We start from the raw sequence: 18,502 nt of genomic DNA, 5'->3' as shown, positions 1-18,502 counted from the left end.
AAATACCCGATTTCAGTTCAGTTATTTGTTCCACTCTGTTCCCTGGTATAACTGCTTTGAAGCTCCAGAAATATTTCCACTATGTGTTCGTTTTCCTGTGATGGGAGGCAATATTAACAGATATTGACTGAACTAAATTCCTCCCCTCTTGAGATCCTTAAAGTTCAGTCTTTACCATGGGTAGGCAAACTAAGGCCCAGGGGCCGGATCTGGCCCAATCGCCTTCTAAATCTGGCTCGCGGGCGGTCCGGGAATCAGCGTGTTTTTACATGAGTAGAATGTGTCCTTTTATTTAAAATGCATCTCTGGGTTATTTGTGGGGCATAGGAATTCGTTCAATTTCCCCCCCAAAATATAGTCCGTCCGCCCCCCCCCCAAGGTCTGAGGGACAGTGGACCGGCCCCCTGCTGAAAAAGTTAGCTGTCCTCTGGTCTTTACCCTTCCAGATAGAGCCCCTGCCTGGACTTCCTCCCAGAGTTCTGTAGCTAGAAGGGTTTTGTCAATAGCTAGCGGTAACACATTTTAAACAACGGCAGAAAAAGGATCAGTATACTTGGAAAAGCCTTCATTCCTATTTTCTTCACCTTTGCTGATAAGCTGTTTCATTTTCGTCAAAGGCCTCACTTTTAAAATCAGACGAGAGATTGTAACAGGATGTGGGTGTCGATGAATTGTATCATTTGGTGAAAGAAGAGTTATTCTTGAAACCATTAGTCCCCTAGCTAATAGCTACTGTGTTAATTTCAGAAGCTGCTAACAATGCCCGCTCCTTTCAGTGTTTATCATTAACTCAAGAGTTCCCTCGTACAGAGCTAGATGGAGCTGTAAGATCTATCATAAATGGTTAAGGCCCAAATATATTTATGCCACCTACCAAAAATTGTAGTCTGAATTTTTCCATCCGTCACTGTTCTAGAAACTGAGTTGGGAAGCAGCAATGCAGTGATTCAGCAAGGCATTTTTGGAAGTGTAATTTGCTATTATAGTAGGCATGTTTTTGTATAATATACCTTAAAATAAAGATAATGTTGCCTACGCATTATTTGAGAGGAAGGTGTGCGTGTGTGTCTGTGTACCTATTCATGCGCTTGCTTGCTTGCTTACTCCCCCCCTTTTTTTACAAATGTCATTACGCAGTGCTATTATATCTAGAAAAAGAGGTGCTGGAACTCACTTTGAACACCTCCCTTGTTTTGTTATAATGACAATGGCGCCCACCTGAGAAGGGCCTGCCATTACAGTTATACACAGGAAAAGGTAAAGGGGTAAAGGGACCCCTGACCGTTAGGTCCAGTTGCAGATGACTCTGGGGTTGCGGCGCTCATCTCACTTTACAGGCGAGGGAGCCAGTGTTTCTCCGCAGACAGCTTCCGGGTCATGTGGCCAGCAGGACTAAGCTGCGTCTGGCAAACCAGAGCAGCGCACGGAAATGCCATTTACCTTCCCGACAGAGTGGTACCTATTTATCTACTTGCAATTTGACGTGCTTTCAAACTGCTAGGTGGGCAGGAGCAGGGACCGAGCAACGGGAGCTCACCCTGTCATGGGGATTCAAACCGCCAACCTTCTGATCAGCAAGCCCTAGGCTCAGTGGTTTAGATCACAGTGCCACCTGCGTCTATATATACACAGGAAAGGCAATCGTAAGATTCCACCCCCTTCCTTCTATCAGCCAAATAAGTTAATCTTTGCTGTGGATATTTGATACATAGAAAGACAGAGGTTAAGTGTTCGTGATCTGTGTAGACACCAGTCTATGGAAAATGGAAGATATTAAACATAAATGGCCATTCTCGGAATATAGTGACTTTAGGCACACATGGGCAGGGAGGCAAGGCATTCTTCATTATGGCATAGCCTGTCATTCAATCTTACCTGCCCTTTCAGACTCTACTGCTGCCTCTTCCTTCATTCATAAGGCTAAGTCTCACAGACACTAGGTTGGAACTTTCTCATCATTTGATCTTGACTTGTGGCACAAATGGCAAAAATCTTGGCCACTGCAATAATAAAATGTGTTGTAGGAAAGCATAGATACACCTTTGGGGAGACTTGAATCTTCCTTGTGGCTGCAGAGGAAAATGCAAAATTATGCTTTTAATTGGGAATAATTAAAGCCACGAATATATATTCCAAATGAAGCTCCATGCATGTGTCTGGTTGAAAACTTTCCTCTGTATACAAACAATTTAGAAGGTTACCTGACCTTAAAGAAAAGTTTCTGAGAGTTTGAACTGTGTTAAATATTTTAGTTTGGTAAAGAGGTTGCTAGTTCTCATCCTATGTGAGCAAGATACAATTCTTAGCAGATTACGTAGTCTAGCATTTTTCAACTTTTCAGATCTCTCTTCCTTGTTTGTAAAGGTATTTGTTTTAGGAGCTGGAGTAATTTCAGACTTGTGTCTCTCACTGTTCAGCGGTCAAATACCTACGTAGGCGCCAACAATAAATGGCTTGCTTTTTTATAGCTACAAGAGCACTGACCACCCACAGACATGAATCTGGGCACTATTGTAATTGTATAGAAAGAGGTACATAAATAGAGATTTTGTGTGTGTGTGTCTATCCTTTCTCTCTACATGCACACATCTGAAAATATTGACCTTAGACCGTAATTTACCTAGAATGGCTGTTACGAGTTTACATTGCTTGTAGTCACTTGGTGGGTGGTATAATTCAAATGTGATGTAGCATTATTCTAATTGTAGGTGTTAGGTAAGAAAGCGCTGGACAAAATGAGCTGCTTGTATATAATTGTACTTTAAAGGTCTGCATGATTTTGGGTTTGGGACTTCTTCTGCATTAAGCAAAAACGTATTGGGCTACCAAAAAGTATTGCAAAATGCCATGTTTTTGGGTTTACAAGAATAAATTCTTGAAAATTGGGGAGGGGAGGCAAGCTTTCCTAAGAGTTCAGTTATAATTCGTAGGCAGAGTGGGGGACGACAGAGGACGAGATGGTTTGGACAGTGTTCTCGAAGCTACCAGCATGAGTTTGACCAAACTGTGGGAGGCAGTGGAAGACAGGAGTGCCTGGCGTGCTATGGTCCATGGGGTCACGAAGAGTCGGACACGACTGAATGACTAAACAACAACAAATTTTGCAAAGATTTCGTGATTATTTGAAACACCTGAAAATTGTTCATAGATGATGTCTTCTCTCAAAAATATACAGTATATGAAGACTGCGTCTTAATATTAACCAACTCTACATTGCAGCAAGCCTAGGTGAGAGTCATTGTGGTTAGGGTGCTGTACAGTGGTAACTCGGGTTACGAACTTAATTCGTTCTGGAGGTCCGTTCTTAACCTGAAACCGTTCTTAACCCGAGGTACCACTTTAGCTAATGGGGCATCCTGCTGCCACTGTGCCACCACTACACATTTTCTGTTCTCATTCTGAGGTAAAGTTTTTAACCCGAGGTATTACTTCCGGGTTAGCGGAGTTTGTGACCCAAAGTGTTTGTAACCTAAGGTGTTTGTAACCTGAGGTACCACTGTACTAGAATTATGGGGAGGCTGTAGGTTTGCCACCCCTGTGTTAGCTTAGCCTACCTCACAGGGCTATTGTGATGATAATGTGGTGGTGGTGATATACTGTATTTTTCGCTCTATAGGGCGCACCGGACCATAGGGCGCACCTAGTTTTTTGGGGGGGAGATAAAGAAAAATTACCCCACCCCCCAGCCCTAAAGAGCAAAGAAGCCAAGACAGCCAGCGGGATCCATTTGAAGGCTTGTGGATAACTGCCCAAAGCCCGGGGTGCGTAGCGCTGCGCTCCCCGGGATTCGGGCTGCAGGCTGCTATCCGCAAGCCTATGGAGCCCGGTGGGAACTCCCGCCGCACTCCGAAGGCTTGCGGATAGCTTCCTGCAGCCTGGAGAGTGAGAGGGGTCGGTGCGCACCAACCCCTCTCGCTCTCCAGGCTTCAGTGAAAGCCTGCATTCGCTCCATAGGACGCACACACATTTCCCCTTCATTTTTGGAGGGGAAAAAGTGTGTCCTATCGAGCGAAAAATACGGTACATATCCATGTTGCCCTGAGCAACTTTGACAAAGGAAGGGATAAAAATACAAGACAGAGGTTGGGTGAAATACTGGCCTCCCTGAACATTCCCACATCCCAGGCACATGTAGAAGCAAATCGTAACATTGAGAACTTGCATGTTGTTAAAAGGGAGCTATTGCCGTTGAGATAGTTTGCATCAGTTTTCCTACATAAAACATTCCACTTGGATAGAGTCATGGAATTGTAGAGTTGCAACGGACCACAAGGGTCATTTAGTGCAGCTGTTGAATGCCAGAATCTTTCACCCAACGTTGGGCTCAAACCCACAACCCTGAGATTTAGAGCCTCACGCTGCATTGGTTGAGCTACCCTATAATTTGTATTCCTTGTAAGGCTGCTTCACCCATTTGCACCAAACAATTATTTCCACACTGAAGCATCCATTCAAATACCTTGTTTCATCCCCTCCCCCCCTTTTTAATATATTTCCCTGCTAGGAATAGCACATGTAAAAAAATTGAGATTAAATAGCGTCAACTTGGGAGAGAAGAGCTTAATACATGCTCACCTGTGCTTAACCCCCGAACCATTTCCATCATCTATGGCTTGACCGAGCATTATTTGCAGTGTACTAGGAAGTGTGTAAAAAGCTTTGTTATTCACGGAAATACACAGCTGATTTGTACTGAAGTTACTTTGCAGTAGACAGGGTATGTTGTTGTTGTTGTTGTTTTTTCTGATCTCCCGCTTCTCGCAATAAACCCATCGGAAAAGGAAGATAACTAATTACTTTGGAGCAGAGCTACCATCAGGTGGTTACATGACAGCAGATGTTCTGGAAGTGTGACTGTGATGTTGTTCTTCTGAGTGCTGAATTATTGTTTTGTAATCTCGCCTGAGCAGAATGTTCAGTAGTCCAAAAATGGAAGCGATATGCTGATCTCTTAGCTAACAAGTCTATGCTTGGGTGATGTGGAGAGAAGAGGGGACTTTGGTATATTTTCAAATTCCAGCGATGTTCTGATAGAATTTGGAAGCCAAATAACTGTGCTTTGGAATATTTCCAGCTGCACGATTAAGAGAGAGAGAGAACCGTGACATTTATTTATTTAAAATAATAAATGTTACATTATAGATTTAAATTTAAATTATTAAATATACACCAAATATAAACAAAACAGTTCCTGGTGCTGTTTACAGCTTTAAAACCAGGAAAAATGACAAACTAGCAAAGATAGCATATTCACAATAATTTAGGAACTCTCCGTCAAAATGTTGTCTAGATGAAATTTAAAAGCTTCAGTGAAACTGCTTTTTAAGCTTCTGAAATAAGACTCGCGGGGTAAGAATTTTTAAGTAAGAATGCAAAGCCATGATACATTTTAATCTCCCTCTCCCTCCCTCCCCTCCCCCACATCAAATTTGGGCATATGCAACATATGGAGCTCCTTAAAGATCAGTCTTTACCATGGGTAGGCAAACTAAGGGCTGGGGGCCGGATCCGGCCAATCGCCTTCTCAGTCCGGCCCGTGGATGGTCTGGGAATCAGCGTGTTTTTACCTGAGTAGAATGTGTGCTTTTATTTATAATGCATCTCTGGGTTATTTGTGAGGCATAGGAATTTGTTCATTCCACCTCCCCCCCATCTGAGGGATGGTGGACCGGCCCACGGCTGAAAAAGGTTGGTGACCCCTGCTATAGGGTAATTTATGGACCTAATAGGTATCTAAAGCCATTTACACATGTTCCCATGCAACCAGTCCATGCAGAATGTAGGCACCCTATATATAGAAATGAGCAAACCAGTGATATTTTAGGGAGCAGGCTAGCAGGCGGGGCCCATGACTTACATTGTAGGAGCCTACACAACACAAAACACTGTTGCTGTATGTAGGTTTTTATTTTGTTTATCTTATATTTTGGAAATGTACATCCAGGTTTTTTTCATTTACATTTTTTGGGGGCCCCCAAGAGAGCGGGGCCCTAAGCTATAGCTTGTTTAGCTTATACGTAAATTCGGCACTGACCACAAGCCCCAACTTTCGTCACTATCTTTCTCCTGATTAAGGAATTATGGGGTCTTGCTGCGTTCACCAGTGTTTCAGTGGATGTGGGATATTTCAGTGTAAAATTGAAAGACAAGACACTCTAAAATACCCCTATCTGAACAGTCGCTGATTAAAGCACTTGTCTCTGCTAAATCTCCCCCTTTGGAAAGATCTGCCCTGCGTTAACTGTTTCCTGCTACTGTTCACACACCTGCGGTGGAGTATTCTTCCTTGTTCCTTCTGCAACTTCCCATCCAGTTAGCAAATGTTGTGAAACACGTAGGACTGCAACTATTCTTCAATAATTATAGCCGGGTCCATTCTAAAATGGAATTTTATCGAAGGTTCTTACAGATTTAACAAGGGACACTATTATGGCCAACTTGGTGGCACATCTGTGCAGGTTTTTTTTCTTGAAGTTTTTGAATTTGAGTAATTTGCACGGGGTAATTTGCATCGAAGCGTTTTCTGGTGCCTTAGAGGGCAAGCAATTTAACACGCTCATTTTACCTGTGTTTAGTAAACAAAGCTGAAAAACTTGGTAACTGCCGTTGACATCCATTCATTCTTACTACAAACTTGTACATCTGGAAGATTGCCCACAGGAAAAAAACACACATTGTAAAACTTTCTGCCCCATATCATCACCTGTCCTAGAATGGGCTATCGCAGAGTAAATGAGCAGATTATGTCATTCAGAGCCTTTCGTGTTTTTGTGGAAGCAAGGGATGCTTGCATTAACATTTGTTGTGGTAACAGTTGGTGTGTTTATGTGTCGTTGTTTGCATTGTTTCCTGCTTGGTTGTGGGAGAAGGTAGAGACATGGGGGGAAAGGAGAGGCAAGATTAAGCTGGGTGGCGCTATGGTCTAAACCACTGAGCCTTGGGCTTGCCGATCGGAAGGTTGGCGGTTCGAATCCCCGCGACGGGGTGAGCTCCTGTTGCTTGGTCCCTGCTCCTGCCAACCTAGCAGTTCGAAAGCACACCAGTGCAAGTAGATAAATAGGTACCGCTCTGGCGGCAAGGTAAACGGTGTTTCCGTGCGCTGCTCTGGTTCGCCAGAAGCCAGTGGCGTAGCGTGGGTTGTCAGCACCCGGGGCAAGGCAAGTAATTTGCGCCCCCTAACCCGTGAGCCAGGTAGGGACAGAGAGCTGCGAGTGCGAGTGCGCCCCCCCAGATGTTGCGCCCGGTGCGGCCAGCACCCCCTGCACCCCCCACGCTACACCACTGCCAGAAGCGGCTTTGTCATGCTGGCCACATGACCCAGGAGCTGCACGCCAGCTCCCTCAGCCAATAAAGCGAGATGAGCGCCGCAACCCCAGAGTCGGCCACGACTGGACCTAATGGTCAGGGGTCCCTTTACCTTTACTAATATGTGCAAAGTCCTTAGACTTCATTTCTGTTGAGGGTAAAGACAAGGGTTTAAGCAAGAGGTGCAATGGAACTGGTGGTTTGGACCTGAGGCTCGGTGGAAGAGAGGAGCAAGTAGAAATTTTACTTGCTTATTTCTGAAACAATTGTTTTATTAATAAGCAGAAAATAATAAGTTAAAATAGTAGTAGTAATAATAATTATCCCAGTCCAGAGGTGGTCTCTTCAAAATTTGCATGGCAGTCATGAGGCTGAGGCACATTTTAAATTAACACAGAGACTTTTAGCATCTCCAAAAAGTTCAGAGAGGCAAGCTGTGGTGTAATTGCAATCCTGTAGATTTCTGGATCCTTTGTCTGCATAATCAAAAGAATATTCCCATTGAAATTTTACTCCTCGCTGTCTGCAGCTGTTTTCAAACAAGTCTGAGGCATATTAAGCTAGCTGGGTTTTCTTTTCTTTAAAAAACTAAATTTGATATGAGACAAATGGTTCAGGCTACGCTCTTATCTGATCCAGAACATTTTTTTTTGTATGTAGCATAAATATTAAATATTTACAGAAACAGGCAGGGAAGAGAATTTTCCTCTTATGTGGCAAAGTTACCCAATACATAGAATGCATATTCAGTGCCAGGTAATCCACTTTACTTTCATTTAATTCATGCTTTATTTATTAAAGGAGGGAGATTGAGAGAGTGGGGTTTTTTTGTTTTGTTTTTTTAAAAAGAGAATATTCAGGTGTTCAGGTAATGGAGGACATGAGAACTGGAATAGTATTGAGCTCTCTAGAGTGCAATAAAACCTCTAATTACTTCAGTAGAATGCATTTAATACCTCAAGTAATCCTTCGCATTTATACAGCATTTGAAAAACTTCGTATACTTAATGTCAGTAATGCTTACAGCTACCCTATAAGGCGGGTCAATATTGTTAGGATCATTGAAGCTGTGCATGTTGAAATGCAAATGGAGGTTTGATTTATGACCTGTTGAATTCATAGAAGAGGAGAGAGGTTTGAACTGGGACCTTTCAGGTTGCACTCGTATCAACATAGAGGGTGGAATCCAGCGTAGCAGTAAGGTACCAGTTCCATCAGCGGAAGAACTTCATGCGTACATGGATGGCAGTAGACCAGGCATGGCCAAACTTAGCTCTCCAGATGTTTTGGGACTACGATTCTCATCATCCCTGACCACTGGTCCTTTTAGCTAGGGGTGATGGGAGCTGTAGTCCCCTGAAGCACCACTATAGCTAATGGGGCCTCCTGCTGCCACCACGCCACCGCAGCACGATTTCTGTTCTCATCCTGAAGCAAAGTTCTTAACCCGAGGTAATATTTCTGGGTTAGCGGAGTCTGTTACCTGAAGCGTATGTAACCCGAGGTACCACTGTATGTATTTTATCAAAGTAATTGCTGAACTGAAACCAATGATATTTTAGGGAGCAGGCTAGCAGATGGGGCCCATTACTTACATCATAGTAGCCTACACAACACAAAACACTGTTGGTGTATGTAGGTTTTATTTTCTTTGTTTTTTATCTTATATTTTGGAAATGTGCATCCAGGGTTTTTTCTTTATTTTTTTGGGGGGGTCCCCAAGAGAGTGGGGCCCTAAGGTATAACTTGTTTACGTAAATCTGGCACTGCTCATGGGTGCCCAACACCCATGTTCTATAGCACCACCAGTCACCCTCCTTGCTAATGTGATGCCTTTGGCAGTGGTAGAAAGCATGATTGGGAGCCATTTTTGCTCACCCAAAAAATTACCCAACACACCATGTGCATTGCATTTGGGGTAACTTTATCCCAGGCAGCCACTGTGCATTCTCTTTATGTCGTCACAACATTTTTGATTATTCTATCTCCTGTTTCTATTCTCCAGTGGGCACCAGGGCGCCACCAGTTGCTTGTTGTGTAGCTCCATGACCTTGAAGAGGCAGAAAACATAATCCTTTCCGGATATCAGCTCCTCCCCTTCCTTTAGGGGTCAGATTGTTTCCTACCTCACAGACAGAGGGCCTTCTTGGTAGTGGCGCCCACCCTGTAGAACACCCTCCCTTCAGATGTGGAGGAAATAAGCAGCTATCCTATCTTTAAAAGACATCTGAAGGCAGCCCTGTTTAGGGAAGTTTTTAATATTTAACGCTGGATTGTTTTTAACATTTGATTGGGAGCCGCCCAGAGTGGCTGGGGAAACTCAGCCAGATGGGCGGGGTATAAATATATTATTATTATTATTATTATTATTATTATTATTATTATTATTACTTGAAGTTGGATCTGTTTCTCAATGGCTCCTCTGGCTCAGCAGTTATTGTATTGTGATAGCCATTGGCTCTAAATAATAAAAATCTACTGATTGATTGGCTCAACATGAGGAAAAATGCAAGTATGAGCACCTGATATTATTCTTAAGTGTGAGTGATTGTTCTTCCATTCTTTACTGGCAGTTTCTCTTTTTTAACATATTTTTTTTTTACTCTCACAAGATTTCCCCCTCGACTTTAAACTTCACAGGAGAAACTTCAGAGTTAGTTAAGGGCTAACAAAGGGTTACTTCCATGCTCTTTCGTGTGCTCTTTCTACTTGTGTATTTTACTCTCCTTTGTGTTGTTTTTATAAAAGGAATAAAGTTGATGAAATGGAATAAATTGATTAAAATGGATTGATCAAAACTGATTTTGAAAGCAATTAATTTGATTGTAAGTAGCTACCCCAAATCAACTGATGGAGTGATTATTTGGTTCTGATGACTTCCTGGATGAATTTTACGCAGTTTAGCTTCCGAAATGGAACTGTTTGTTGTTTAGCCCGGAGCAACTGCAGTTGATTATAACAGAAGAGGCTCCACCCAGTTGAATCCTCAAAAGCAATAGGCTTTTGGGAAGAGGCACCACCACAACCCCAAGTGCCATTAAAACAAAACCTTACAGCTTCTTTTGAAGCGAAGGCAAAAGAAATGGGAACAAGCTGGGAAAACAACAAAACCCAACAAAGTTTCAGAGCAGCTCACTCACCCAGTATACCTGAAGGAGCGTCTCCACCCCCATCATTCTGCCTGGACGCTGAGGTCCAGCACCGAGGGCCTTCTAGCAGTTCCCTCATTGCGAGAAGCAAAGCTACAGGGAACCAGGCAGAGGGCCTTCTCGGTAGTGGCGCCCGCCCTGTGGAACGCCCTCCCATCAGATGTCAAAGCGATAAATAACTACCTGACATTTAGAAGACATCTTAAGGCAGCCCTGTTCAGGGAAGTTTTTAATCTGTGATATTTTACTGTATTTTTTGTTTCTATGGAAGCCGCCCAGAGTGGCTGGGGAGGCCCAGCCAGATGGGCGGGGTACAAATAATAAATTACTATTACTATTACTCCCGTTGGTCTTCCTCCATGAAAACCAGTTGCTGAGACTGAAAGCCCCCACCTCTTCAGAGCCGTCACCTCCTCATCATTGCTTTTCCAAGCAATCGGAGACTGTTCCTGCGTGCAGCAAACTCCTCCACCACCATTTCCCTGCTGCTTTTGGTTCTGGGAAACTAGAGGGGAGGGGGCAGCAGGAGGGGGAGACAGCCATGACTCTTCATCAGCCTGACTCATCTCAGCCTCTTGGCCTCTCCTGCTTCAGCTTCTGCCTCTGAGGCTGGGTGCATGTAGGAGCCAGGCCCTGTGACCAATAGGACTTTGCAGGACTGGGGCCTTCCTAAGTTTGTTCTGGGAAGGCAAGGTGCAACCTCACAGGTGAGGCCGACTGGTAACTCACAGCACCTGGTGGAAAGAGCTGGGAAGGGTTATAAGGTCAGCATTTCCCTTCGGCTCTTTGCCACAGCAACACGCTTCCTGCCTTGCTGCGTTTGGCTTCTTGCTTCTTGATCCTCGGACCCTTGACTTCTTGACTCCTTGCTTCCTGACCCTCGGACCCTTGGCTTCTTGACTCCCGGCTCTCTGACCCTTAGAGTCTTGGCTTCCGGACTCCTGGCTTCCGGACCCTCCGTTCCTGCTCCCACCCTGCCATCTTGCCCCCAGTCCTGGCGTCCCCTGCCGGGACTTCGATCGCCCGTGACACTGGACTTCTCCATGCCACAGACTCTCCCAGCTCACTAAGCCCTGTTACCACTTCAGCTTCCGACACCTCTCCCCAGCCTTCCTCTCTGACCACTCATCACTGTCCCACTCCCCAGGCTCTGAGACTTCCTCCCTTGGTGGTTCCCCAGTTGCTTCCTCCCACCATTCCTCTGCGTCCAACCAGTCAAGGTAGCCATGGTGGTGGCGGAAGGTTGCCCATGCAACCAGGCAGGAGTGACAGTAGTAGCTAAAAGGACCCAGCCTAAATAAACTAAAGAAAGCTGGACCAAAGAAGTCAAGGCAATTGGACAAGCATTCACTGGAGAGCCAGTGTGGTGTAGTGGTTAAGAGCGGTGGACTCGTAATCTGGTGAACCGGGTTCGATTCCCCGCTCCTCCACATGCAGCTGCTGGGTGACCTTGGGCTAGTCACACTTCTTTGAAGTCTCTCAGCTTCACTCACCTCACAGAGTGTTTGTTGTGGGGGAGGAAGGGAAAGGAGAATGTTAGCCGCTTTGAGACTCCTTCGGTTAGTGATAAAGCGGGATATCAAATCCAAACTCCTCTTCTTCTACCGCTCAGCTGTCTTAAGAGGACAAAGAGCCTACAAAAGTCCCAAGCTCTGATGTTGTCATACAATTCAACCTGTTGGTGTGTGAAGCATCCTCAAAGAATCTGCCTCACAGTCAGGCATCAGGAAGAGCAGACTTTATCAAACTGCTCATTTTTCAGTGGTCAGGTGCCACCAAAGCAGACATAATGGGGGTTATAATCCTATACTGCCACCACTGGTGAAAGGGTCACATTGCAGCCAAATAACTCGACTGCCACCACAGGCCAAACACAGGTAGTACAACATCAACACTACTACACTGCCCCTTACAGGTGAAACAAGATACTGTAGACCAGTGCTACCACAAAAAAATACAGGAATTGCCAAACTACCGTATTTTTTCGTGTATAAGACGCCCCCATGTATAAGACACCCCCTATTTTGGGGGACTCCAAATTAAGAAAACACCCCTCAGCACTACCTGTGCATAAGACAAGCCCCAATTTTAAACCTAATTTTTTTTATTAAAAAACCTAGTCTTATACATGGAAAAATATGGTATATGCAACTAAACTTATGCTGGCAAGCCTGTTGATCTTATACTACTATGATGCAACAAAACAGGGTGTCTTTTGCCAAAACAACTCAACAGCAACAAAATAGTTCAGCAATCAGGAGAGATCTCATCAGACAATTGAAAGAAGCTCTGATGACTTAAATTGCAGCGAATCTAAGAGCTGCAAGAACACCTGTTCTGGAAACTCAGAGCAGGATAAGCAATGATAGCACACAATCCAGGCTACGTGTGGACAATAATTGCATACAACAATGAAGCACCGCAGACCATCAGGCCACAGTGTGAAAGCAGACCATTGCATCACCACTTAACCCCTTATTGCAGGATGAGCATCAAGAACGTAGTACATCTGAGAGGCTAGGGAGGAGGAGTGGAGTGATGGTTCCCATGTAGAAGAGTATATTACACACCTGTTCCAGGATACAAATTTTGTAGCTCTCCAGTGGGAGACAGTAGCAGTTTTGTACACTCTGAAACTCAAGTTGTGGTGCCTGCAACAGTTGAATACAAATGTAATCATCATCAAATAGACTTCTATAAAAATAACAAACCTTTGTCAACACAAGAAATGCAAGACAAACTAGAAGACACCCAAATGCCCTGGTTAACACATCACCAGTTACATGCCCTCTTAAACAATCCAGTAGTAAAATCAGCAGCAACTAGGCCCCTGACAGCCTTCTCCTAACAACAAAGGGCCACGGTAAAGTGATGGTATCCGCAATATACAAAATACTGCTCCAAAATCCCACGAACTCCCTAGACACAATAAAAAAAAAAATGGGAGGATGATATAGACTATGAGATTAACTCCACTCAATGGACCAGAATGTGGTCTAACCCCCCCCCCTTTAAATCCATATCAACGGAAAGAAAAGAAGTCACTCTGAAACTTACCTACAGGAGGTACCTAACACCAAGAAAACTAGCGCTAATACGCCCAGGAACCTCACCAAAATGCTGGAGAGGGTGCACCTCCACAGGCACATACCTCCACATGTGGTGGGAATGCCCCAAAATCCAACTATTCTAGATAATAGCGATACGAGAATTAAGTAAAATAACCAACAAGTATTAGAAACCACCCCAGAATTGGCCCTATTAAACATCTTCCAAGACAATAATGCCCACTTACACCACAAAGAACTCATAACCCACCTACTTTCAGCAGCCAGAAACACCATAACCAGACACTGGAGAGACCTGTCAGGCGTAAGCATGGACCAATTGTACCAAATAGTATGGGAAAAATTAACCAATAAACTGAAACTGACACAGGGACAAATAGAAGAAGAGCCTTCACCCCGGCATGGCTCCCCTTTATCACATACACAGCCCAACAAGACAATGACAAAAATCCATCAACAGCATACAGATCAATATGGCTAACCAGATCCAAAACACCCACCCACCCCACTCACACATGAAAACAAAGATCACCACAGCCAGTCACAAACAACCACACCCTAGGCCAAACCCAACCTCTCTCACCACCCAAGAAACACAAGTGAACAGCAGAGAACCTGCACAAGCAACGCTGACACAAAATGCCACATATATTAAGTAAAAAAATAGAAACATCACTACCCAACCCCAACCCCCACTCATCTTTCCTCTTTCCCCCTTTTCTTCCTAATGTCTCGACAAATGAAACTGATTTGTGAAAAATGTTACATGGCGAAAAAAATAAGAGAGAGAGAGAGAGAGAGATTCTACATAATTTTGTAAATCAAGAAAATCTTCAATAAAATAGCTAATAATAATAATAATAATAATAATAATAATAATAACGTAATGCCTGTTATCTAGCAACTGTATGATGATGAAGCTCTAAGCATGCATGTAGAGAGAGCTTTGAGGAGAGTAGGGCTTTTTATTATTATTAAAGAAATCCTGAGTGGGTAACATCTGCCTCTGATACTATGAAAATTGTTTTTTTAAGAGTGGTGTTTGAGAGGTGGGGGCAGGGCATTTGTTGGCAGATCTACCTGTCTTCAGAGTCGCATCTGATAGTAATCCTAGGTGCTTTACTAATATGCTAAACGTTGCTGCTCATGAATAGACTGTCAGAAAATAATTTTCTTTTTATGGCAAGAGATTTGCGGAAAAGTAGTAGTTAAGTGGATCATGTCACACGGGGGTTTAAACAAGCAGTTCCTATCTGGATAAATGATTATTGGAAATGTCACTTGATTATTAAAATTAGGCAATTGAAATTTTCTTTGCCTTGGGTTTCTTCTATGAATCAACTCTACTGTAAGTCAGTTTTTCCAGTTCCTGCCATTTGAAACAGGGTTGTTACAAAGGTGGGTGGGAAGGGAGGGTAGGGTGAGAGGTTAAGACATTTTGTTGGAAGATTAAAATAGGAGGAGTTGGCAGCAGCCCTTAGAAGCATATTAGCATGAAAGCTTTTCTTGTACAGTGGTACCTCGGGTTACATACACTTCAGGTTACATACGCTTCAGGTTACAGACTCCTCTAACCCAGAAATAGTACCTCGGGTTAATAACTTTTCTTCAGGATGAGAACAAAAAATGAGCGGTGGCTGCGCAGCGGCAGGCCTCATTAGCTAAAGTGGTGCTTCAGGTTAAGAACAGTTTCAGGTTAAGAACGGACCTCCAGAACGAATTAAGTTCTTAACCTGAGGTACCACTGTAGTTTCTTCATCCTTTAAAGGTAAAGGGTTGGTCGAATCCCCACGACGGGGTGAGTTCCCGTTGCTTGGTCCCTGCTCCTGCCAACCTAGCAGTTCGAAAGCATGTCAAAGTGCAAGTAGATAAATGGGTACCACTCTGGCGGGAAGGTAAACGGCGTTTCTGTTTGCTGCTCTGTTTCGCCAGAAGCTGCTTAGTCATGCTGGCCACATGACCCGAAAGCTGTCTGTGGACAAACGCCGGCTCCCTCAGCCAATAAAGCGAAATGAGCACCGCAACCCCTGAGTCGGTCACGACTGGACCTAATGGTCAGGGGTCCCTTTGCCTTTTAAAAGTAGCCCTGACGGTTAAGTCCAGTCGCAAATGACTCTGGGGTTACGCGCTCATCTCCCTCTATAGGCCGAGGGAGCCGGACAGTTTTTCCGGGTCATGTGGCCAGCATGACTAAGCTGCTTCTGGCAAAACCAGAGCAGCACACGGAAACACTGTTTACCTTCCTGCCAGAGCGGTACCTATTTATCTACTTGCACTTTGTGCTTTCGAACTGCTAGGTGGGCAGGAGCTGGGACCAAGCAACGGGAGCTCACTCCATCGTGGGGATTCAAACCGCCGACCTTCTGATCGGCAAGCCCTAGGCTCTGTGGTTTAGACCACAGTGCCATCCGCGTCCCTCTTCATCCTTTATATCCCCCACAAAACTGGTGTGCTGGAAAATCTGCCGAAACCAGAAATCATTCACTTCCAAGGTGGGTGAAGTCTGCCTGTTTGCTATAGTGGATGGAGATCACCTTCTCTGTCAAAAGCTGCCAGAAAGTATCTTACAAAAGATGTGATAATACGGGAGTCGGTGGTGGGGTGATTGGCAGTACCCAAGCGGACTAAGGCTCATTATCATTTTTGACAAATAAGGGGAAATTCCTGGCTGCCTCTGCATTATCTCTATATTTCCAACCATATCTCCACCAGTAATGGGCAAGGCCAGAGGCATAAGCGATCAGAGCAATGAATGTAAATTTTATCTCTGTCTAGTAGGCTCGTTTCTACACACTCACACACCCCATCCAAACAAGTACAGTGGTGCCTCGCAAGACGAAATTAATTTGTTCTGCGAGTCTCTTCGTCTAGCGGTTTTTTCGTCTTGCGAAGCAACCCTATTAGCGGCTTAGCGGATTAGCGCTATTAGCGGTTTAGCGGCTATTAGCGGCTATTAAAGGCTTAATGGATTAGCGGATTAGCTGCTAAAAGGCTATTAGCAGTTTAGCGGCTTAGAAAAAGGGGGTGGGGAGCGGAAAAAAATCTCAAGACTCGCAAGACATTTTCGTCTTGCGAAGCAAGCCCATAGGGAAATTCGTCCTGCGAAGCGCATTGAAAAATGGAAAACCCTTTCATCTAGCGGGTTTTCCATCTTGCGAGGCATTCGTCTTGCGGGGTACCACTGTATAAACATTTGCAACACCAGGGTCTGCAACATCAAATTCTGTCTGGAATTTAAAATATTCTCCCAAAGTACTGCAGCAACTGCTTTTGTGTAGACCAGTGCTGAAAAGCACAAATTTGAGAAAACCTGTGTCCATTGGCTACATAAGCCATTGCAGTGTAGCTTATATGTAGTATAGTCTGGTAACTTGATTTGCAAAGCATGCCTTGGTAACAGCCAGTATTTTTATTTTTATTTATGTGTGGATAATGTTGTTCCAGATCAGTTTGCATTTGTGTTTTGTTAGGAAGCTCTCCATCTTAGCAATCCATAAATGCGAATGCGTATTTGGGGGGGGGGGGGAATTGCCATCAGCTGAAAATTTGGCAGCAGAGATTAAGATTACTAGTAAATCTAATTTTAAAGCCTCTTGATTGATTGCATTTTGTAGCACCATGAGTCAAAGTGCCATTTATAATTGCCTGTCTCTTAGCATCGAAAACTTAAAATACGCATCAGATAAAAATTGTTACAGCCTAACAGCCATGAATCTTATGGACTAGTTTGTGTAGATCATTTTAGAAGGTTGGTTGGTAACTTCGGTCATTTTTGTCTAATCATGTTTCTTCTGGAGTAATAATACTAATAATAATAAATTTGTATTTGTATCCCGGCCAAGGCCAGGCTCAGAGCGGCTAACATAAAAACAACACAATAAGCATAAAAACAGACACCAATTAATTAAAATACATCTTAAAATTAATTAAGACAAGTTAAAATCCAGGCAGGTGGCAATTATCAGGTTGGAATTAAGAGTGGGTAATGCTTGCCAGGACCAACTGTTTCCACTGATCATACAAGGACCTGTGAGCGGGTTGGGGGCCTCCTTTGGGCTTGTTTTATACAAAGGAAAGTAAGTCAAACTGCATCCTGCCCAAAGGCCTGGCGGAACAGCTCCGTCTTGCAGGCCCTGTGGAAAGATCTCAAATCCCGCAGGGCCCTTGTCTCTTGTGCAGGAGCATTCTACTAGGCTGGGGCCACGGCCAAAAAGGCCCTGGCTCTAGTCGAGGCCAGTCTAACTTCCCTGGGGCCCAGGATCTTCAAGGTGTTGTTGTTAGCAGACCGTAAGGTCCTCCGCGGGGCATACCAGGAGAGGCGGTCCCGTAGGTACGAGGGTCCTAGGCCATATAGGGCTTTAAAGGTTAAAACCAGCACCTTAAACCTGATCCTGTACTCCATCGGGAGCCAGTGCAGCTGGTATAGCACTGGGTGAATGTGATCCCGTGGCGAGGACCCCGTAAGTACAAGTCCAGATAGCAGTGGAATGAAATGGCCAGTCCACCGCTTTGCCTTCTGGAGTTGGGAGTTCTTTGGCGTCAGCCAACGTGACCTTTCTGCTCATTTCTGGAATTGTGAACCTGGAGACTAATCAGCTGTCAGGGATTGGACTGAAGAGGGCAAGAGAGAGGAGGAGGAATGGTGGAGGTCGCCCACCCCTCTTGACACTGCAGGAGGAGATGAATGCAGCATCGATTTACAGCAGGGCGTTGAGGAGTTTCAGGGAAGTCACAGCTCAGAGATAGACGAACAGAAGAATTGGGAAATGTTAGAAGAAGGAGACAGCATCTTAAAAAGCAGAGACATCACCTTGCCATCAAAGGTCCGTATATTTAAAGCTATGGTTTTCCCAGTAGTGATGTATGGAAGTGAGAGCTGGACCATAAAGAAGGCTGATCACCGAAGAATTGATGCTTTTGACTTATGGTGCTGGAGGAGACTCTTGAGAGTCCCATGGATTGCAAGAAGATCAAACCGAT

The 18,502-nt window shown here is 44.4% G+C and overlaps 1 protein-coding gene across 2 annotated transcripts in view; it reads left to right on the top strand.

Annotated features, from left to right (window-relative positions):
* PARD3B (par-3 family cell polarity regulator beta) overlaps nucleotides 1–18,502 on the top strand; it is a 588,896-nt gene that overhangs the window by 97,526 nt on the left and 472,868 nt on the right. The window lies entirely within an intron of this gene.

Source organism: Podarcis tiliguerta (genome assembly GCF_965153285.1).
Source record: "Podarcis tiliguerta genome assembly, chromosome: 1".
NCBI classification, from domain to species: Eukaryota; Metazoa; Chordata; class Lepidosauria; order Squamata; family Lacertidae; genus Podarcis; species Podarcis tiliguerta.
This window is presented reverse-complemented; position numbering and strand designations above follow the sequence as displayed.